The sequence below is a fragment of the Vicugna pacos genome, chromosome 4 (genome assembly GCF_048564905.1).
Source record: "Vicugna pacos chromosome 4, VicPac4, whole genome shotgun sequence".
In the NCBI taxonomy this organism is placed as follows: domain Eukaryota; kingdom Metazoa; phylum Chordata; class Mammalia; order Artiodactyla; family Camelidae; genus Vicugna; species Vicugna pacos.
Genome location: NC_132990.1, coordinates 62,544,848 through 62,568,161, shown reverse-complemented (window position 1 = coordinate 62,568,161; position 23,314 = coordinate 62,544,848). Strand labels below are relative to the sequence as shown.

At 41.4% G+C, this 23,314-nt stretch overlaps 1 long non-coding RNA gene across 1 annotated transcript in view; it reads right to left on the bottom strand.

The window, feature by feature from the left end:
* Window positions 1-23,108: 23,108 nt before the first annotated feature.
* The window catches only part of LOC140696141 (uncharacterized), a 101,853-nt gene continuing 101,647 nt past the window's right edge, over window positions 23,109-23,314 (bottom strand). Inside the window, exon 4 of the long non-coding RNA XR_012072223.1 lies at window positions 23,109-23,282. This is a non-coding gene — a long non-coding RNA (uncharacterized lncRNA). The remainder of the gene's footprint in view (window positions 23,283-23,314) is intronic.

Here is a 23,314-nt window from a genome sequence, read left to right as displayed (position 1 = left end):
TACTATAGTGGGGGCTACATGTCATTATGCATTTGTCAAAACTCACAGAATGTACAACATCAAGAGTGAACCCTAATGTAAACTATGGACTTTGGTTGATAATAATGTGCCCATGTTGGTTCATCGATTGTACCAACTATGCCACACTGATGAGGGGTGTTGACGGTAGGGGAGTATATACGTGCGGGTAGGGAGGGCTATGTGCGAACTCCGTGTTTTCTACTCAGTTCTGTTGTGAACCTGAAACTGCTCTAAAAGAATAAAGTCTATTTAAAAAAAAAAAGTGACATGAGCTAAAGAGAAGACTACTCATCTGTCAAACACTCCTTGTCACCAGGCACTACCAAGTATTATTTCATTCAATCCTCCCAGCAACACTTCTGAGGAGGTATTACCATCCCAATTTAGCATATTAAGAAACTGAAGTTCCAGCAAGTGGTTATTGCTAATCATTTTTTAAATCTGTTTGGTCATTTATAATCTGGAACCTGATTGCCTTAGGTTAAATTCCTCACTCCACGACTTCTAACTTTGTTAGTCAATGTAACTTTGTATCTTGAAATCTCCAAGACTCAGTCCTGTCACCCATAAACTGTGAACCATTCTTCTCACAGCTGTCGTAAGAATTAATAAGATAATATACGTAACATAAGCAGCCTACATGTACCATTCAAAAATGGTGTTATCCTCATGGTAAATTCACATAGCTATAAAGAGGTGGAGCTGGAATTCGCACCTATGTCCAGGTTCTTTCCTCTAAATCACATGATGGGAAACAACCCCAGTGTGCAACTCTATATACAACAGTAGACTAGAATGACCTCCAAAGAAGGGGAATTTCCCAAAAGGCTCTAACTGTTCCAAAAGTCTTTCTAAATCTAGCCCAGTGCCTCAAATTCCTACTATTAGTTTCATTTCATTGGGATAAAGCTCAATTAAAAGCCAAATGTTTCTCTTGGAGGTAAAGAAAATACATTATTTCTTGCTGAAGTGTTATGGACCTATGTTTACATTAGATGGCTATCACCAAGCAGAAATTAGGATATAGGAAGTGTGAAACCAAAGGCATGTATGTTTCAATGAAATAAATACTTCCACCACAAAAAAAAAATTAATAATAAAAAGAAAAGGGGCAGGAGGAAACTTTGGGAGGTGATAGATGTGCCTACGGCCTTGATGGTGGTGATGGTTTCACAGGTGTACACTTTATCCCCAAACCCACTGAGCTATATACATTAAATATGTACACCTTTTTACATGTCAATCATAACTCAACAAAGTAGTTTAAGAAAGAAAGGAAGAAACAAACAAACGAACGAACAAACTTGATCAATAAGAGGTCTTACTCTAACCCACTGTGTGACCTCAGCTAAGTCTCTTCCCTCTTCTGAGTCTGTTTCCCTCTCTCTAATAAAGGGCCCAGACCACACGTTTCTAAGCACTTTCCAGCTCTGACAGTCTTAGCTGCTGGGAAGGGAGCACAGGCAGGAAGTGACTGAATGAGACAGTCCTTCCTGTGGCATCTGGGGAAGCTCCCTGGAGAGAGCTGAGCTGGCCTGTGGAGACAGGCCATCCTAAGCAAGCAGAGACCTGATCCTCATCGGCTGACTGTAGCTGCCAGGCCACTGATCCTCATCCCCAGTTCTGAGCTCACTCCACCTCCCTAACCACTCCTAAGACCAAAACTGAACTTGGAAGGATCCAAACATTCTGGACTTGCATTATTCTACCACTTCAGACGAGGAGGCTGTAATCCACAGAAGTGAAGCTGATTCCCCAAGTCAAACATCCCAATCCTGAATTCATATGGAACTTACAAAAAACAACCTCTATAAATGGCAAAGTTGGCATGAACTTTAAACCCAACTCTCATCCACTGCTCCCGTGGCTCCATCAGATGGATTCCAATTCTGAGTCCTCTGGGGCTGGCGTTCTCAACCAGGGCCAATTTTGTCTCCACAAGGGACATCTGGCAATGTCTGGAGACATTTTTGGTTGTTACAATGCCACAAAGGACTACTGCCTTCTAGTGAGTAGAAGCCAGGGATGCTGCAAAATATCCTACAATGCACAGGGTAGCCCCCACAACAAAGAATTATCTGGCACAAAATGACAATAATATTGAGAAATCCTGCCCTAAAGCATACCAAAACTCACCTAGTTTTTCAAGTTACATCATCAGAAAGACTCATCCATAAATTCCCCAGCAGCTAAGCTAAAGGTGAATCCTTGGTCATACAGCTCCTGGTTCTTTGTTCCTCTCCATCTGACATTTATTCCACAAAAAAGAACATAAGCTCCTTGTCAGGTATGCAGATGGTTTCTTATCTATCTTAACGTCAGAGATACAGTTAACCTTAAGTGACATTTTTCCAGAATAGGATAATCTTCCTGTTGAATTCCCGGAGACATCAAGATGAAAAGAGGGGTCTCTGAGCTAGTTTCAGGACCAGTTTCTATTTTCCAGGTTCAATTAACTCACTGCCTCAGTTTCCTCCCTCCTTCTGACAGCCACTCTTTAACTTATGCAACACTGAGTTATCATTCATTTATGCTACAAACACTTACTATAACAAAGCCTGAGCTGGACACTGGGGATTACTGAAAAAGGCACACTGGCCACCCAGAAAAATCACAGTCTAGTAGGGGAGACAAACCTGTCTACAGAGGGCGACAGCACAGCATAGTTGCTGCCTTAGTGGGGAAGCCCAAGGAGATGCTTGAGCAGAGTTCAGGATTAGAGAAGGCTCCCAAGGGAACATGAGCTCTAAGCTGAGGCTGGATGGAGTTGTCCAGGCCAGAGCAGAGGTAGCAGAGAAGTGTTCTCTTCTAGACATGAACATACTCGGATGGCTGAAGAGAAGGGAGGGCATGGCACCTTCAATAAATTGTGAGTGCTTCTGTAAGGCTGAAACAGAAAAAGAAAGGGAGAGAGGCCAGAGATGAAGATGAAGAGAAGATGGAGGCAGAATGAGATGAGCTCCAATGCCAGGTAAGGAACTGGGCTTTATCCTGAGAATAAGGAGGCTGGTCACTTGGTCAGACGCACAGCAGAGAAAGATTAATCTAGCAGCACTTTCGGGGTGGATTGTGAGGGGAAGTGTAAAGGGAGTGAGACTGCCTTGAAGGCACTTTCAGCACCCAGGTGTGAGGTGTGGTGACCTGGCTGGGAGAAAGGCAGAGAGGACGAGATGCAGATAAATGCAGGCAGGTCTCAGCAAGGACAGTGAACAGTGTCCACTTACTGCTTGGCTATGGGGAGTGAGGAGTTGGGAGAGGTCAAGAACAACTCCCAGAGTCCTGGCTTAGGTGACTAGGGTCACTGAGAAATGGGACACATGGAGAAGTAAATTAGGGGTAGCATGACTATTTCAGTTCTGGTTGTACTGAATATGAAGACCACTGTCCATGCTGGTTTGGAGCTCAGAAGAAAGGTCTAGACATGCAAGAGAGGGTGGGACCAGGAATAAGGTGATACACCACGGCATGAGGTTTTCATCCACCTCTGACACCACACCAGGGCTGCAGGGAAGGAATGAAAGCAACTGCTCATTGTTGGTGAGTATATCATTTAGCTGGAGAATGGCCTGGCATGCCAGATGTCTCTGCCATATTTTATCCTTCAACAACCTGCAAGGCTGATATTACTCTTAATTTAACAATGGAAGAAATGCAGCTCAGTGAGGAAATGGTTATCAGCTCATGAGCTTGGAATTAATATTCTAAATAAGGTCTGTCTGTTTCCAAATTCCGTGTTCTTACTACATAAACCGTATTGCCTTACTTTTCAAAAGACTACACTTCTATTTCTAAACTTTTAAAGTGGTCATGCATTACTGGCTCTGATGTTGGGAAAACGTGGGTTCAAATCCCAGCTTCATCATTTATTAGCTCAACACCCTCATTTGCAAAGCAGAAGCTATTAATACCTACTTCACAAGGGTATTGTGAGGACTAAATAAGATTCTGGCATGGAAATCTCAGCATTGTGGTTGGCATAAAGAAGTACTCAATAAAGGTGATAAGCATTATTACGTTTAAGTACTCTTAAGTCAATGGTTCAAAACCGGGGCAATTTTGTTCCCCCAACCCCATGACATTTTACAATGTCTGGTAGCATTTTGGGTTGTCACAACTTGGGAGAGAGGTGCTACTGGCACTTGTGGGTGGAGACCAGGGCTGCTGCTAAACATCCTAAAATAAACAGAACAACAAAGAACTATCTGCCCTATAATGTCAACGATGCCAAGGTTGGGAAATCCTGCTTTAATTTAATACAAAATATCTAAACTGGGGTGAGATGAAGTACATTAGGTTAGAGATGATCTAACCTAATCCATTCATTTCACGGAAGAGAAAATGGAAATCAGAAAGGGAAAGGGACTCATGTCCCAAGGAAGAATTGGATAAAGAGGAACAGGACCCTACAGATTTTAAGAGCTGGACATCTGGAAGCTTTGCATGATGATGTTTCTATACCTTTCTTCTCACCTCATTTGGGGAGAGTGGCTGGAGCTATTCTTATCTGACGTCTTTGAAGAGGAGAAAGGATAGTCCAGGGGGCCCGGGATAAGGGCATCCTAGCTCAGTGAGTCCTTCTGGTGTTCACACCCCAATCCAGCAGTGTCCTGTCCAATTAAGTGATGCAATCAGGAATGTGGGTTGCAGAATGCGCCCAGCATTTTATGAGCAATATGGCATTTACGCTTCATGACACGTGGTTCTGTTGCTGTCATCCTATTGTGGGTGATGAAAACACTGAAGCCTAAGAAGGCAACACCATTTGCCCAAGTTAGGGATGCAGCAAGGACTGGAAGCCAGGCAGTGGGGCTCCCAGATTCACGCTGACCCTCTCAAAACTGTCACCAGTGAGAGATCCCTCCCTGAGCCTCCAAACCCAGCATTTCCTATGTTTATAAGGAGCAGAGCTAGCTTCTTTTGAATACATGGTTTGGGTGTCACAAAAATTCCACTCAACCAAAATTATCAGAAAGCACATTTCACTGGGTTGCCCCACTCTTTTGGTACACAGACGAGACCCATGGATGTGGGTGGGTTCTCAGCCCACTCGTTTTTCCCGAGATCAGAAACAGCAAGGTTGTGACTGGTCTCCTGACTCCCTGACTTTTTCATATTTGGAAACAGAAAAGCAAAAGGAAAAACACCAACTCTGAATGCTGCTTTCTCAGGAGTGGGCAGAGACTTAACCTCGGGACAGTTTCCTTCTGAGACAAAGATATTTGCATTAAGTGATTCCCCAAAAGACCTTGGAGAAAAGGTTTTCTTATCTCCTTCCTCTGACAGCTAAAGCAAATGAGACTCTGGATTGTTAAAATAGCAACTTAAAAGGGGTACGTAAACTGCAGAATGAAAAAGAAAAACTATTTGCAGATCCCAAGCCTAAGCAACAGTTTCAGTTCTGTAAATTTTCAAGCCAGGACTCAAAGCTCTACTTTCTTTTTTAAAGAAGGAAAGGGATACTTACTATTTCCCCAACTTCCCTTTAATAGCAGCCATCTTCCAGCAAGAATGTTTTTGATTGATTCATTTACTCTATAGCTCACTTCAATCTCAAGGGTATTTTGGTATTTTGAGACAACAAACAAAAATACATGCAATATTGGGGGAAGGGGTAGGTAAGGTAGAAAAAAATCAAAGTCATGGGGAAATAAGAGTCAAATAGGAAGATAAGCCAGGAAACATCAGTAAACAGCAAGGAACAGTTGTTATAATGAGCTTCTTAGTAGTTAAGCCAATGAGGAAAATCAATCCTTTACCAGGCTCACAATGCCCATAAAGTTATTCAGGAGGAAAACAGATTTTCCTTAACATGAAGTAAAAAATAAACTTTTATTGTTTAAGATATTGAGATTTTGGGAGGTTGTCTATTTCGGCAACTAGCATTAATACCTGACAACCCACCCCTCAACCACCCCTTCCAACCCCTCCACTCTGCAGGCACTCAGTTAAGTGTTGAATGAAAGAATGAGCACCAACTTCACTTCAGGCTTTCTGATTTGCAGGTGATGTCCCACAATCTTGCTATTAGGTCAGAATTCTACGACTTTTACTCCCTAGACCAGGGTTTATTCCCTAGACCTAACACTAACATTTAGACTGGACAATTCCTTGTTGGGGGAGGGGGCTGTCCTGTGCACTGTAGGATGTTTAGCAGCATCCCTGGCCTCCATTCACTAAATGTCAATAGCTCCCTTCCCACAGCTGTGACAATCAAAACTGCCTCCAGGTATTGCCAAATGTTGCCCAGTTGAGAAACACTACCTTACATAACTACACATATGATAAAAAGACAAATTATATATCCCTCTATTCCAGCTATCCCTATCCCCCAACACACATACCACACATCCAAAATAAAATGAAGGAAGAGGAGCAGGATAGCCACAATCAACAGGCCTGCTTGGGAAGAATGGGAAACATACAAGAGTCATAGATCTGGAGCAGTTCTACCACCCTGCTGGACCGACTTTAGGAAGGATCCTGCTCTGGGTGAGGAGTAATAAATGTCCTCACAGAGCAGCGAATGCCTGTCCATCATTCTCAAGACACCGGGGTCCACTTCTGGGGAGCCATAACCTTCCTTGGACACTTATGAAGTGAGTATTAGGGATTATGCCCTCCTTGGATGCTATGTATTTTTCTTAGTCTACTTGCTGTTCATGGAAGGTTGGCATCCCAAGGGTTGTTTCAAGCTTCAAAGATTTTCTAGACCAGAATCATGGTTTCTTTGGCATTGCATTTCACTCAGTAATACAACAGATTTCTGACCTATTTCCACTGACCACAGCCAAAGTTCCTTTTAAGATACAGTTCTCAAAACTGTCCTTTTCCTTGCTTTCTTACTCCCTTGCTTCTCTCTTTCTTAAATTAATGGCAGCTACCTTAAGACTATACAGAAAAATCAATGGGAAGTCTGCTCTTTTTATTTGATCTATGCCCTGAGTCATTTTTCCAACTGACAGGTTTTGCTGGGCCTTTGCCACTTAAATTCTTACTGAACCTCATCTCTTTATTGTGTGGTTTCTAAAGCAGTATACTATTCCAACTTCAAGGTCTCACATTTCTGGACTCTCTATTCTTAATTTCTGCTTGCAATAAACCTAATAATTTCCTGGGCTCATCTCATACTTGTAATACCTTGCCAAACGCAGCCAAGCTACCATCATTCTATTTTTCTCCCTCTTCCCTAGAATGACAAGTTCAGTAAGCACAGGATCTGCATTTTCAAGTCATCACAGGCAACAATTTACAAACACCTTGCCACTAAACGCTCTTACCTCCGTATTTCCAGTCTCCAGTTCAGTTTCCCATTACCTGTCCCCAATCACTAAGATAACATATCTTTTATGTTTTTGTAATGCAGCACTCCACTTCTTACATCAATTTGTGCATTAAAATAATTAACAGTAGCTGTCAAAACAGGTAAATACTAAAATTTCAGTGGATTAAAACAATAAAGGTTTATTTTTCATTCATTCAAAGTCCAATGAAGATAGGATGCCCTTTTCCATCTTGGAGCTACAGAAGAGTCAATTGCTTCTAGACCCCAAGCAACAACAGATGAGATTTTTTAAAAGCATTGAATAATAAAGCCTAGTAAAACCTAGGTAGAGAGATCAAATTAAAGCTGTGCTTCCAAAATTACAGGCCAATTTCACTAATGAATATAGATGCAAAAATTATCAACAAAATATTAGCAAACAGAATTCAACAGTACATAAAAAAGATTGTACACTACAATCAAGTTGGATTCATCCCAGGGACACAAGGGTGGTTCAACGTATGCAAATCAATGTGATACACCACATCAAAAACAACAAAAAAAGGACAAAAATCACATGATCACCTCAATAGATGCAGAAAAAGCATTTGATAAAATTCAACATCCATTTATGATAAAAACTCTTACCAAAGTGGGTATGGAGGGAACATATCTCAACATAATAAAAGCTATTTATGACAAACCACAGCCAACATAATACTCAATGGTGAAAAGTTTAAAGCCTTCCCACTAAAACATGGAACAAGACAAAGATGCCCACTCTCACCACCTCTGTTCAACATAGTATTGAAAATCCTAGCCATAGAAATCGGACAATAAAAAGAAATAAAAGGGATCCAAACTGAAAGAGAAGAGGTAAAACTGTCACTATATGTGAATTACATGATACCATATATAGAAAATCCCAAAGGTGCCACACAAAAACTACTAGGTCTGATAAACTAATTCAGGAAGGCAGCAGGATACAAGATTAATATACAGAAATCAGTTGCATTTCTTTATGCTAATAATGAAATATCAGAAAAGGAAAGTAAAGAAACAACCCCTTTTAAAATCACATCCAAAAAAATAAAATATTTAGGAATAAACCTGGCCAAGAAGGTGAGAGACTTATACATAGAGAATTATAAAACACTGATTAAGGAAATTAAAGGTGATTTAAAGAAATGGAAAGATATTCCATGCTCTTGGATTGAAAGAATTAATATTGTTAAAGTGACCATACTAACCAAAGCAATCTACAGATTTAATGTGATCCTATCAAATTACCCAGGACATTTTTCACAGAACTAAAACAAACAATCCTAAAATTTATATAGAATCACAAAAAACCCAGACTTGCCAAAGCAATACTGAAGAAAAAGAAAAAAGTGGGAAGGATAAACCTACCAGACTTTAGACAACACTACAGAGCTACAGTAATCAAAACAGCATGGTATCAGCACAAAAACAGACATAAGGATCAATAGAACAGAATAAAGAGCCCAGAAATAAACCCACACACTTACGGTCAATTAGTCTTTGACAAAGGAGATGAGAATATACAATGAAGAAAAGACAGTCTCTTCAGCAAGTGGTGTTGGGAAAGCTAGACAGCCCCATGTAAATCAGTGAATTTAGAACACTCTCTCACATCATACACAAAAATAAACTCAAAATGGCTTAAAGACTTAAACATAAGACAAGACACTATAAACTTCCTAGAAGAAACCATAGGCAAAACATTCTCTGACATAAATCTTAGCAATGCTCTTCTAGGGCAGTCAACCCAGGTAATAGAAACAAAAGCAAAAATAAACAAATGGGACCTAATTAAACATATAAGCTTCTGCACAGCAAGGGAAACTATAAACAAAACAAAAAGACAACCTGTGAACTGGGAGAAAACATTTGCAAACAATGCGACTGACAAGGGCTTTATCTCCAGAATATACAAATAGCTCATACAACTTAATAACAAACAAACAAACAAACAACCGAATCCAAAAATAGGCAGAAGACCTAAACAATCAATTCCCCAATGAAGACATACAAATGGGCAATAGGCATATGAAAAAATGCTCAATATCACTAATTATCAGAGAAATGCAAATCAAAACTACAATGAGATATCACCTCACATCAGTCAGAAATGGCCATCATTAAAAAGTCCACAAATGACAAATGCTGGAGAGGGTGTGGAGAAAAGGGAACCCTCCTATGCTGTTGGTGGGAATGTAGTTTGGAGCAGCCATCATGGAAAACAGTATGGAGGTTCCTTAAAAAACTAAAAATAGACTTACCATATGGTCCAGCAATCCCACTGCTGAGCATGTATCTGGAGGAAACTCTAATCTGAAAAGATACATGCACCACAATGTTCATAGCAGCAGTATTTACAACAGCCAAGACATGGAAGCAACCTAAATGTACATCAACAGATGAACAAAGAAGACCCCCCCACACACACACACAATGAAATACTACTCATCCATAAAAAAGAATAAAATAATGCCATTTACAGCAACACAGATGGACCTGGAGATTGGCATTCTAAGTGAAGTAAGCCAGGAGGAGAAAGAAAAATACCAGATGATATCACTTATATGTGTAATCTTAAAAAAAAAAAGACACAAATGAACTTACTACAAAATGGAAACAGACTCACAGACATAGAAAACAAACTCATGGCTACCAGGGGGAAAACAGCTGGGAAGGGAGAAATTGGGAATTCGAAATTTGCAGCTATTAACTACTACATATAAAATAGATAAAACAACAAGTTTATACTGTATAGCACAGGGAACTATATCAGTATCTTGTAGTAATTTATAATGAAAAAGAATATGAAAATGAAAACGTATATGTATGGCTGAAACATTATGCTGTACACCAGAAATTGACACAACATTGTAAACTGACTATACTTTTTTTCTTTTAATGGTTAAAAAAAAAGTGTTCTTCCTCTCTCTCTCTCCTGTCACAGTAAACTTGGGGGACACATATTCTATATGGTGTAACTGTAAGATGAAAGAAGACCATTCATAGGTAAGATCACCTAGTGCCCTAGGGGCATCACCTCCCTGTAACACTGGACCCTTGTCCAATACTGGCTCCCAAATATCAAGAGGAACATTTATAAACTCGGGAGCACCCTAAACAAGGGACTAGCTTGGAGAGCTTTAAACTGTAGTGTGGGAGAAGCTACTGTGTGGTAAACGGCATTGCTGTTCACAAATATTCGCTGCCCCTTCCTGAGTGCAGAATTTTCCTCCCCGCTGCACTGACAGAAGGCTCTGGCTGACGCAGCGCGGTGAAAGGTGATCTGCGTCATTTCCGGTAGAAGCTTTGAGGACCAGGGTAGGGAGCCTCATGTTCTCTTTTTCTTCAACCAATACAACCGGTTTTATTTTTGTGTTGTATCGTGTTGTTTTAAACCCTTAATGCATTTTTTTAATTGGGGTGGGGGAAAGGTATGGCGGAGATTTGAGTTTTCCTCTGCAGGAATGAAACACAAAAAGGATTGGATGTCCCATCCCTTCCTCCACCTCCACAGGTCAAGTAAGTACCTGCTGCGAGGGCATTTCTGTTGCCTCTGAAATCCCGAAAACACACCTGGAAAGAGCATCCGCGAGTCTGGACAGTCTAGCGAGGTGTCATGAGGAGAAGGTGAGGGCTTGTGCGGGCGGACGCGGCGCTGCGGGAGGCGGCCTACCCTCCTCAGTCCAGGGGGTCTGCGGGCAGGGCGGGCCAGTGGTCAGAGAGGCAACGGGGGAAGGCCTGGCCGCCCGTGGGGGCCCTCAGTCAGTGGCGAAGCCAAAGGGCCACCTGGGAGTCCCCTGGGATGTGGCCCCTTCCTGTTCAGGACCCGGTAGATGCCACCAAGCACTTGCGGGCAGCTGGTCTCCACGAGGTAGACGGGCTCCACCACACCCCCGGCTGGCGGTCAACGCGCGGAGAGAGGCAGCGCAGGGCATGGGGACTGGCGGAGACGGTCTGGACGGCGTCCGCGTGCTGCGTCACGGCGTAGACCACAAAGCGCATGCTCTGTTGGTTCTCCCCGCCCAGCGCTGCTTCCTTGGAGGATGACCCCACCCTCCTTTAGATAGAGCCCACTTGATCCGCCTGGCTCCTGGATTGAATATGAGTTGGAGCAGTTGTTCTGACCCACAGTGAACAAAAACAGTGTGAGCAGGTGACAGAGATTCTCTCCTTGGCCAACTCTATTCTGAACTCTCTTCTCAAGCAGACTCATACTTTTGAGTGTCAGTGTTTGTTCATCTTTGCATTAGCCGGTTTTAGCAAGAACACTTGCAAATCAGTTGAGCCAGGATCCTCCATCCTCCGTATCTGATCACTTTCTATATTTGATCAGGTTTTCATCCTCCAGCACCCCCCAGGTGATGTATGATCACCCTGGACCACCTTCAGTAAGAATCCTGTTAGATCCTGTTAGCTGGACTCCCCCTTACTCTGGGTATTTCCTCTTAGCGATTTTCCATCCACTGATCCCCGATCCTTCTCCTTAGCTATGAATGTCCACTTGCTCATGCTGTATTTGGAGCTGAGTCCAATCTCTGCAAGGCCCTATTGTGGTGGTCTCCACACTCATCACAATACCCCTTCTCAAATAAAGTCTATCTTACCATTTTGTAACAAGCATCATGGATAATTTTTCTTTAACAGAATATTGTTTAATACAAGAAAGAAACCTTTGTTCCCGAGAGCCCCTGAGATATTGGGATTGTTTGTTACTGTATCATAACTTAGCCTGTCTGGCTGATAAAACCAGCAATGGAACTACAGATGATGGTCCTGGGGAAAAGAGACTATATGGGACCAGAGTCATTGTCATCAACCTGAAAAGCCAAGTGGAAAAACAGCACCAGATTTGTTGATGTGATGCTCCCAACCTGGGAGTCAAAAGGAGGTAGCTCAGCCTAAGGAAGAATGTTCTGAGAATTAGTACTAAGTGACTGGTCTTTGGAGTTCACCACAGAGCAGAGGTTTGAGATGGGAGAATGGGAGATGTCACTAAAGCCTCTTCTGGGGTTGAGATGCTGTGATTACAGGGAAAGTCTGTATTGTAGGTGGCTTTTAACCCCGGGATTTCCACCTGTCAGTGAGGAAAGCACAGATTTAGGACTGTCCAACACTTCAGCTAAGCCAAAGAACCCATCCTCCCAGGGAGGCCCAAAAGGCCAGATATAGTCCTTCTCAGGAAGTTCATACATTTTTTTCTCCATTAAACAGCTATCCATTAGGTGTTTGTGTCACTGTACCCCTTTCTCTCTTGTCTCTGTTCCTATTGCTCTTCCTTTCTGATTCTCCCTCTCACTGCTCTGGTTTCTGTGTGCATCTGGATCTCCAGGTTATCTCTGTGTCTATGTGTCTTTGTGTTTTTGTTTTACCTTTGTGTATTTCTGCCTCCACCTCAGTCTGTCTCTCTGTTTCTGTACATATTTTTCTCCTCTCTCCCAGTCTTCGCTCTGTCTCTCCCCCTACATACATTGCCTCCATCAATATACCACTCAGATGTGTTTGATGAATCCCATGAAACCAGTCCTTGCACTTCTCTCTCACCAGAACTGGGACTAAAACCATTTACTTGTTCAGCCACATCTTCTGTTTCTGATTCTTTTTGTAATCACTTCCTTTTCATTCCTAAAGTGGAGCTCCTCCCCTAACCAGACATTATTCATCTCCAGCCCCAAAGGCCAAAACCTTGTGCTCAACCTCTCCCTTCTAAATTCCAAAGTCATCTCTGGCCCTGGTTCCAGGGCAGTGCCTTGCCCTCCTTCCCTGCCTGAGCTCTGTCCAGGTCCAGAAACATTCCCCAGAAAGCCCATGACAAGGGTGTGGCCACTGTGGACTTTCTTGGGTAGGAAGGGTGGAGGTTTACAGACTCTAAATAGAATGTCCCTGGCCACAGACACCCACCCAGCCTAAGGAGCTGCCCAGCCCACTTCTGCAGCCTCATTCCTGCTCCTCCTCCACACAGTCCTCACATGTGTCTAAAGGCTCCCACTTTATGCCTTGGCTCTCACCCTGACCTCCACTGGCCACACCCTCTACACTTGTCAGCCTGACAGGATGGTAGAGGGCATAGAGCACAGGCTAGGAATTTGGGCATCTGGCTCAATCAACTTCAGCTCCAGCTCTACTCTCTTTTTCGGGTAATTCTGAGAAAGTTGCATCACCCCTCCATAGTCTTTTTCCTACTCTTAAAAATTGGAGTCATAGTGCCTACCTGCCCAGGTTGTGTGAGAATCAAGGAAGATGATGTATAGAAGGGTCCTGATGCAAGCTGGAATAAAGATGGTGATGCTGAAACATTTATTCCTGTTCTACCTCTTCACCACCCGAACCTCAAGCCCCTCCTTGTCTTCCTGGATGATCTGCACTTGGTAAACACCTGGACAGCAATACTATTTACTACCAGAGGCTACACTGATGGGTCAGCAGGCATGCAGTTCTGGTTGTTATTTACTTTGTATATCCCCACCCTACCATTACCACCACCCCTCACCATTCTCCCCCCTCCATCTCCCTCCTTGAAAGCCACTCCAAAGGCCAGACCAAACCACTCCCTCCTCTCTGAGTTTTCCTGGACCCCGCCAAACAGTGGACTGCAGAAAGACAAAACTGGAATCATCATAATCCCTGGATCATGTCACACTGTCATCATGGTCTATGCTTGGACTGCATTTTATTTAGTCAGTCAATTAGTTAGCTATAACATGTAAATACCAATTAACCCATGATGTAAAAGTAAAATGAAAGCCAGGACCTTGAGGGATATCATATGACACTATATGAAACCTCTTGCAGCCACCCATTAACTGCTCCAGCTCAGGGTATCCATCATCCTGAGTCCAGTGTTCATCATTGCTTTACTCTCCTTTATAATTAGTTGTATCTGTATGTATTTGTGTCTGTGTGTGTGCACACGCACATGCATTATTTTTCATTTTATATAACCTTGCTGTATACAACCTTTGGGAATTTACTTTTTCACTTTCTATCATTTTGCTAAGATTCATCTGTATCAAGGCATGGTATGTTATTGTTTCACTTGGATGACTGTACAATGCCCCACTGGGTGGTTTTACCATGCTTTTCTCACCACCTTTCCTGGTGACAGGATCTGGTGTGCTTCCACCTTTGTGCTACCATGATGACTGCTATGACAAAGATCCTGTATATACCTCCTGTTGAACATGTACAAGAGTTTCTCTTGGACTCTAACCTGCTTCAGAATTTTGATAAATCTAAAGGGCATAAACATCTAAATGTTAGGCTGTATAACCAGAAACCATTAAATTCTTAGAGGAAAACATAAGCAGAACACCTCTTTTACATAAATTATAGCAGTATTTTTTAGATCTGTCTCCTAAGTAAAGGAAATAAAAGTGGAAATAAAATAAAAATTAAACAAATGAGACCTAATAAAACCTAAAACCTTTTGCACAGCAAAAAAAAACCATGGACAAAACTAAAAGACAACCTACTGAGTGGGAGAAAACACTTGCATATGATATAACCAATAAGGGGTTAATATCCAAAATATACAAACAGCTCATACAATTCAACATCAAAAAAACGAAGAATCCAATTGAAAAATGGGTGGAAGATCTGATTAAACATTTCTCCAAAGAGGACATGCAAATGCCCAAGAGGCACATGAAAAGATGCTCAGCATAGATAATAATCAGGGAAATGCAAATCAAAACCACAATGATTTCCTTCATCAATGGTTTATAGTTTTCCATGTATAAGTCTTTCACCTCCTTGGTTAGGTTTATTCCTAGGTATTTTATTACTTTGGGTGCTATTTTAAAGGGGATTGTTTCTTTACTTTCTGTTTTTGTTGATTCATCGTTAGTGTAAATAAATGCAACTGATTTTTGAACAATAATCTTGTAACCTGCTACCTTGCTGAATTCTTCAAATAGTTCTAGTAGTTTTTGTGTGGACCTTTTAGGGTTTTCTACATATAGTATCATGTCATCAGCATATAGTGACACTTTTACCTCTTCTTTTCCAGTCTGGATCCCTTTTATTTCTCTCTCTTGCCTGATTGTTGTTGCTAGGACTTTCAAGACTATGTTGAATAGGAGTGGTGATAATGGGCATCCTTGCCTTGTCCCAGATTTTAGTGGGAAGCTTTTGAAGACTTAAAAAAATGGAAAGACATCCCATGCTCCTGGATTGGAAGAATCCATATTGTTAAAATGGTCACACTGCCCAAGGCAATCTACAGATTTAATGCAATCCCTATCGAATTACCCAGGACATATTTCACAGAACTAGAATAAATCATAATAAAATTTATATGGAACCACGAAAGACCTAGAATTGCCAAAGCATTCTGAAGAAAAAGAAAGAGTCTGGAAGAATAACTCTCCCAGACTTCAGACAATACTATAGAGCTACAGCCATCAAGACAGCATGGTATTGGTACAAAAACAGACATATAGACCAATGGAACAGAATAGAGAGCCCAGAAATGAACCCACAAACTTTTGGTCAACTAATCGTCGACAAAGGAGGCGAGAATATACAGTGGAATAAAGACAGTCTCTTCAGCAAATGGTGTTGGGAAAACTGGACAGCAGCACGTAAAGCAATGAAGCTAGAACACTCCCTTACACCATACACAAAAAACAACTCAAAGTGAATCAAAGACTTAAACATAAGACAAGACACAATAAACCCCCTAGAAGAAAATATAGGCAAAACATTATCTCACATACATCTCAAAAATCTTCTCCTAGGGCAGTCCACTCAAGCAATAGAAATAAAAGCAAGAATAAACAAATGGGACCTAATTAAACTTACAAGCTTCTGAACAGCAAAGGAAACCATAAGTAAAACAAAACGACAGCCTACAGAATGGGAGAAAATTTTTGCAAACGATGAAACCAACAAAGGCTTGATCTCCAGAATATATAAGCAGCTCATACGACTTAGTAAGAAAAAAACAAACGACCCAATCCAAAAATGGGCAGAAGACCTAAACAAACAATTGTCCAAGTAAAAAATACAAATGATCAACAGGCACATGAAAAGCTCAATATCACTAATTATCAGAGAAATGCAAATCAAAACTATGATGAGGTATCACCTCACACCAGTCAGAACGGCCATCATTCAAAAGTCCACGAATAACAAATGCTGGAGAGGCTGTGGAGAAAAGGGAACCCTCCTACACTGCTGGTGGGAATGCAGTTTGGTGCAGCCACTATGGAAAACAGTATGGAGATTCCTCAAAAGACTAGGAATAGACTTACCGTATGACCCAGGAATCCCGCTCCTGGGCATATATCCAGAAGGAGCCCTACTTCAAAAAGACACCTGCACCCCAATGTTCATAGCAGCACTATTTACAATAGCCAAGACATGGAAACAGCCTAAATGTCCATCAACAGATGACTGGATAAAGAAGATGTGGTATATTTATACAACCAAATACTATTCAGCCATAAACAATGACAACATAACACCATTTGCAGCAACATGGATGTCCCTGGAGAATGTCATTCTAAGTGAAGTAAGCCAGAGAGAGAAAGAAAAATACCATAGGAGATCACTCATGTGGAATATTAAAAAAAAAAAAGAACATAAATATAAAACAGAAACAGACTCATAGACATAGAATACAAACTTGTGGTTGCCAAGAGGGCAGGGGGTGTGAAGGGACAGACCGGGATTTCAAAATTTATAGATAATTGACAGGCATAGGCAGAATAGATAAACAAGATTATACTGTATAGCACAGGGAAATATATACCAGATCCTGTGGCAGCTCACAACAACAACAAAAAAAAATGTGACAATGAATGTATGTATATTCATGTATAACTGAAAAATTGTGCTCTACACTGGAATTTGACACAAATTGTAAAATGACTATAACTCAATAAAAAAATGTTAAAAAAACAACAACCAAAATATCACCTCACACCTGTCAGAATGCCCATCATCAAAAAGAACACTGACAAATGTCAGTGAGGATGTCGAGCAAAGGGAACTCTCATACGCTGTGGGAATGTAAATTGGTACAGCCATCATGGAAAACAGTATGAGGTTTCTCAAAAGACTGAAAATAGGACAACCATATGACCCAGCAATTCTGTTCCTGGGTATATATCCGAAGAAAACTAAAGCACTTATTCAAAAAGATACATGAACTCCAATGTTCATAGCAGCATTATTTACAGTTGCCAAGATATGGAAACAATCTAAGTGTCCATCAACAGATGAATGGATAAAGAAGTGACAAGAGATAGATAGATAGATAGATAGATAGATAGATAGATAGATAGATAGATAGATACAAAGAAAGAAAGAAAGAAAGAAAGAAAGAAAGAAAGAAAGAAAGAAAGAAAGAAAGAAAGAAAGAAAGAAAGATAGAAAGAAAGAAAGGAAGGAAGGAAGGGAGGGAGGGAGGGAGGGAGGGAGGGAGGGAGGGATACTACTCAGCCATTAAAAAGAATGAAATTTTGCCATCTGTAACAACATGGATGGACTTGGAGAGTATGAAATAAGTCAGGCAGAGAAAAGACAAATACTGTCTGAGCTCACTTATATGTGGAATCTAAAAAATACAACAAACTATTAAATATAACAAAAAAGAAACAGACTCACAAATATAGAGAACAAACTAGTGGTTACCAGTGAGGAGAGGAAAGGGGAAAGGGGCAATTTAGGAATGATGTATTAAGAGGTATAAACTACTATGTGTAAAATGAGCTACAAGGATATATTGTACAGCACAGGGAATACAACAAATATTTTGTAATGACTATAAATGGAGTATAACCTTTAAAAATTGTGAATCACTATATTGTACACCTGCAACATATAATATTGCACGTCAACTATACTTAAATAAAAATAAATAATTTTTTTAAAAAGAAAAACTATTTCATCATATAACTCATTTCTCAAGAGAACTGGAAAAGGGAGGCCCTGCAACTATCAACACCATTCCAGGAAAGAGGAGCTGTGCCCTGGATTAGCAATCTCCCAGGAAGCCTGTGGCTGTTGCACAAGCCAAAACACACTTAGACGTCAAGAAGTAATTGCTGCAAATGACTGTTTTTCCCAATTTGGGAATCAACAGGAAAACCTCTGCCTCCCCATCCCAGCTGCCCATGCTAATCTCTGGCTGCATATCATGGAGAAATTGCCATGATACAGTGTGGGAAAAGAGTTACTCAGCAAACAAGGATGTAGAGATGGAGGGGAGGGGACAACCAGTGGGCAAAGAGAAGACACAGAGAAGCAGAGAGACCCTGAAAACATTAAGGCCAAAAGCACCCTCAGAAATCACAAAGTTCAGTTCCTTGTCCCCATTTTACAGACGCAGAGAATGAGGCCTGAAGAGTAGAAATGATTTAGAGTCATCCTGTCTCAGTGAGATCAACAGCCGTAAAAGACATCAACTCCAATCATCTCTCTAATCATTGACTCTCTCCTAAAATATCTCCCAATAACTGGTTATTCAGGTCTTGTATTTACTCATGGGACAGAGCTCCCACCTTTGGAAGCTGCATGATTTACCAAGGAATAGCACTGTCGTGGGCTTAACATTGAGCTGGAATATGCCTTTCAGGACCATCCACTCATTCAACTGTCTGGATGCCACAAAGAATAGTAAAATGACAGTCACAACAGCAATGATCATAATACAGGCCCACAATCCAAAGTCCAAAAATGTGAGAAAAAGCTCTAAAAATGTGAGGAGCAAATGTGAGATTCATATGATGTATTTTGGCAGCAGAAGCTGACTGGAAAGGGCGAGTGTGTGTGTATTGGTGTGTAGATGATTCCTACTTAGTGTGAGTACACTTACAGGAATATTTCTGTGTTTGATTACAGAGCACTGTTCTAGACCCCACTGAGAGTGTTACACAATGTAAGGCACGTGGAGTGTATTACTAGGATGAACCATATAAAATTATTGTACATCAAGAATGGTCAGATACTGGCAATTTCATAGAGTTCAATGTAATGCTTTTCTAACACCTGGTCCCAAGGACTTTGCATTAAGGACTTGAGGACCTGTAATCAAAAGAGGAGCCTCCACTCTGGAGCACTAACTATGTCATAAGTGCTGCACCAAGAGTGACTCTCAAATTAGTATCTCCATCCAGGCCTCTCCCCAGGACCCCAGACTTGTCATCCGACTGCCTCCTCTTTATGCTATCTCCACTTGGTGTCTAAAATCACCTTAAATGGTGCATGTCTTGATCCAAGATCTCAAGCTTCCTCCCACAGTCTTTCTTGTCTCCTTTAAGGGCATCTCCATCCTTCTGATGCTCCAATTAAGAACTCAGACCCAGACTTTTATCTTTCTCTCTCACCCCACATCTGGCTTGATAAGAAAGTATGTCTATTCTATCTCAAAATATACCCAGACTCTGCCGTTGCTTGTGACCCTCCCTGCCACCACCCTACCCAATCCACCATCATGCCTCACCTTGGTTACTGCAGCAGTTTCCAAACTTGTCTCCCTGATTCCACCCTTCTCCCTTCAGCATAGCAGCCAGGATGTTCCTCTTGAAGTGAAATCAGAACTGGCCAACCTTCTGCCCTACATATTCCAAAGAGTCTCCACCTCACTGAAGGAGAAGCCAAGTCTTGCCCAAGTCCCACCTTAGATGCCCTGTGTGCTCAGCCTCCTCTGACACTGCTCTGGCCTCATAGCCTCTGTTCTCCTCACTACCACTCCAGCCATCCTGGGCATCCTGATGCTCTTTGAACACACCTGCTTCAAGGTCAGGAGCCGTCTACTAGACACCCACAGGCTTCCCCTCACACTAGGTCTTCATTCAAATATCTACTCTCAGGAAAAGTTGCCTTTCCTGACCATCCTATTTTGAATTGCAACTAAAATAAGCTAGCTCTTTCTGTTTTTAATTTTTCCCTAAAGCACCAAGGCCATCAACTATGCTATAAATTTAAATTATTTATTTTGTCTTCTGGCCATCTCCCCCCACTAGAATATAAACTTCATAAAAGCAGGGGTTTTTGTCTGTTCTCTTCACTGCTTTATCCTACCACCTAGAACAATATCTTGCACCCAGTAGTAAGCACCCATGTGCAACAACTCGTCATTTGTCTGTAAGCTATTTAGACTCCTCTGCCTTAGATCCACTGAGAATCAAAAAGGAAGGAAGGAGTACCTTGTAGCAACCAAAATGTCTGAATCTCCAGAGAGGTTATCCAGATGACAAATAAGTGCATGAAAAGATGTTCAACATCATTAGCCATTAGGGAAATGTAAATTAAAACCACAATGAGATATCATTACATACTTAACAAAATGGCTACAATAAAAAATAGGAATAACACCATATTCTGGAGAGAGGATGCAGAGAGACTGTTGGATCTTTCGCATACAGCTGGAGGGAAGTACAATGAGAAAACCACTCTGGAAAACAGCCGGCAGATAACTATAAACTGAACGTATGCCAACTATATGACCTGGCAACTTCACTCTTGGGCATTTACACCAAAGAAACGAAAACTTGTTCACACAAAAACCTGTACACCAGTATCCATAGCAGCTTTATTCACAGTAACTCTAAACTGGAAATAACCCAAACGGCTATCAATGGGTAATGGGTTAAATAAACTGTGGTCGATTCATATCATGGAATGCCATACAGCAATTAAAAGAAATGAAGTATTAATCATGCAATAATTTGGATGGACCTCAAGGAAATGATGCTAAGTAGAAAAAAAAGCCAAATGCAAAAATATACAGGATGCATGATTCATTTAGATAACATTTATCAAATAACATAATTACTGAGTTGGAAAGCAGATTAGTGTTTGCCAGAGGTGAAGGGAGGAGGACAGGAAGGCTGGCAGCTGTGACTATGAAATGTAGCATGAGGGATCTCTGTGATGGAGCTTTTCTGCATCTTGACTGTAACAATGGTCACATGAATGTACTCATGTGAGAAATATCACAGAACCAAATACATATACACAAATAAGTGCATATAAAGCTGGTAGGATCCGAATATCAATGTCAGTGTCAATTTCCTGGTTGTGGTATGACATACTTACGCAAGATGTTGCCTTGGGGGAAATCTGAGTAAGAGGCATATAAAATCTCTCTGTATTTTTTTCTTACAACTATATGTAAATCTACATCTATAGTTATCTCAAATAGATGTCTATAGGTCTGTGCCCAAAAACTCTAATCCTCTTCCCATAGGACATTCCCCAGGCACAAATTCAGAATCCACTGACCCATCCTTTAAACAGCAGAATAACAAGCTTAGTTACTATGTTTTGCAGACAGCCAGATACGTTAGAATGAGGAGAGTCTGCTAGAGTCCTCAAGGTCACACAACAGAGGCACTGAAACCCAGGTCTCCAATCCCCGGTCTGGTGTTTTTAGTAATCACCATCTTTTGAAGCCTTCTTATATTGTAGATGATAATTCGTACCTCTTCATTTGAAACTATACATTTACTCCTTTTTTTTTTAGAGGTTTTTTTTTTTGGAGGAGGAGGAGGGTAGTCTGATTGATTGATTGACTGATTTTTAGAGAAGGTACTGGGGCTTGAACCGAGGCCCTCGTGATGCTAAGCACACACTCTGCCACTGAGCTATACCTTCCCAACCCCTACATTTACTACTTTTAAGACACTGATTTGATCAAGCACACTAATTTTCTAAATAAGAAATACAAGGGTAAGAAAACATTTGTAAATCTCTTTAAGATAATTTGATATTAAGTATGATTATGTGCTTAAAAGTTACAACAGCAAAGTTTTAGGTTAGTCTTAAGGGAAAGTTTCTTATTAGATTTGTTAAACCAAGAATGGGTAACCCAGGAACATAAAAAATCATCCTTTGCTGGGATTCTTTCAAAATATGTTAGATGCTTATTTCAGTAGGTGTTGGTTAGGAGTCTATTACATGACAGTTACTATGTTAGGAGCTACAGCCACAGGGAAGAGATATGACCTAGTACCTGCCCTCTTAGATCTGTATGAGAGTGATGGGAAAAAATAGTCAGTCACATCATAGTAGGAAGTATTCAATGAAAGGGAAAGAAGGGGAGGCTATCAGAACATAGATGAGCATCTCACCCCTAATCCTGGAGGCAGGGAGATGCAAAAAGATATCTACATGAAGTTAGAAATCGGGGAGCTTGGTGATATGAAAGGAAAGGACCAGTGAGGGGAACAGCATGGACAACAATGCCGCTAGTCCATATGTGCATTTGGGGGAGCTGCAGCTTGGGAAAATGGTGTGAGAAGATCTGGACACTTGAGGAGGGTTGATGGTGGCCAGGGACCAGGTCATGAAAGGCTTTTCCAAGTAGTCTGAAGTGTTTAGGCTGGGATATAAGCAGAAGTAGCAACTGAATGGAGACACTAGTCAGAGTAGTTTCCACCACATGCCACAGGACATCCTTAAGCTTTCCTCTTTCTGGAGTCCATCTTTTTGCAGGGTCCTCTACTCTTCTCCAATATCAACCTCCCTAAGCTTCACAGCCTAGTTCCAACACCACCTTTTTCTCCAGGAAGCCTCCCCAACCCCTAACTGGAAGGGATGATCTGCAGTGGGTGTGGGTGTCTGTGTATGTGCACTGTACAGCATCACATGCAGTGCAGTGTAATAGTTAGGAGCCTCTGGAACCAGCGTGCCCCAGTCCCAACCCTGGCTTTACTGCACACCCTCTATGCTTCAATTTCCTCATCTGTCAAGTGGGAATAACAACATTACTACATCAAAAGGTTATCTCAGGATGGAATAATTTCATAGATACATTTAACTCACTCAGAAGAGTGACTGGCACAAAGCAGTGTTTAATCACTGTTAGCCTTTATTACATGTTGTGGCTGCCATGCACACCCAGCTTGGGCTCAGTCAGCTTTGGACTCATCAGAGAGTAGAAGTCAATGTCTTTCCTTCACAGACAGTTGGTCAACACAGGCTAGAAATACACTTTCCTTTCACAGGCAACCTAGTGGTAGAGACAAGAACCCGAAACCATGA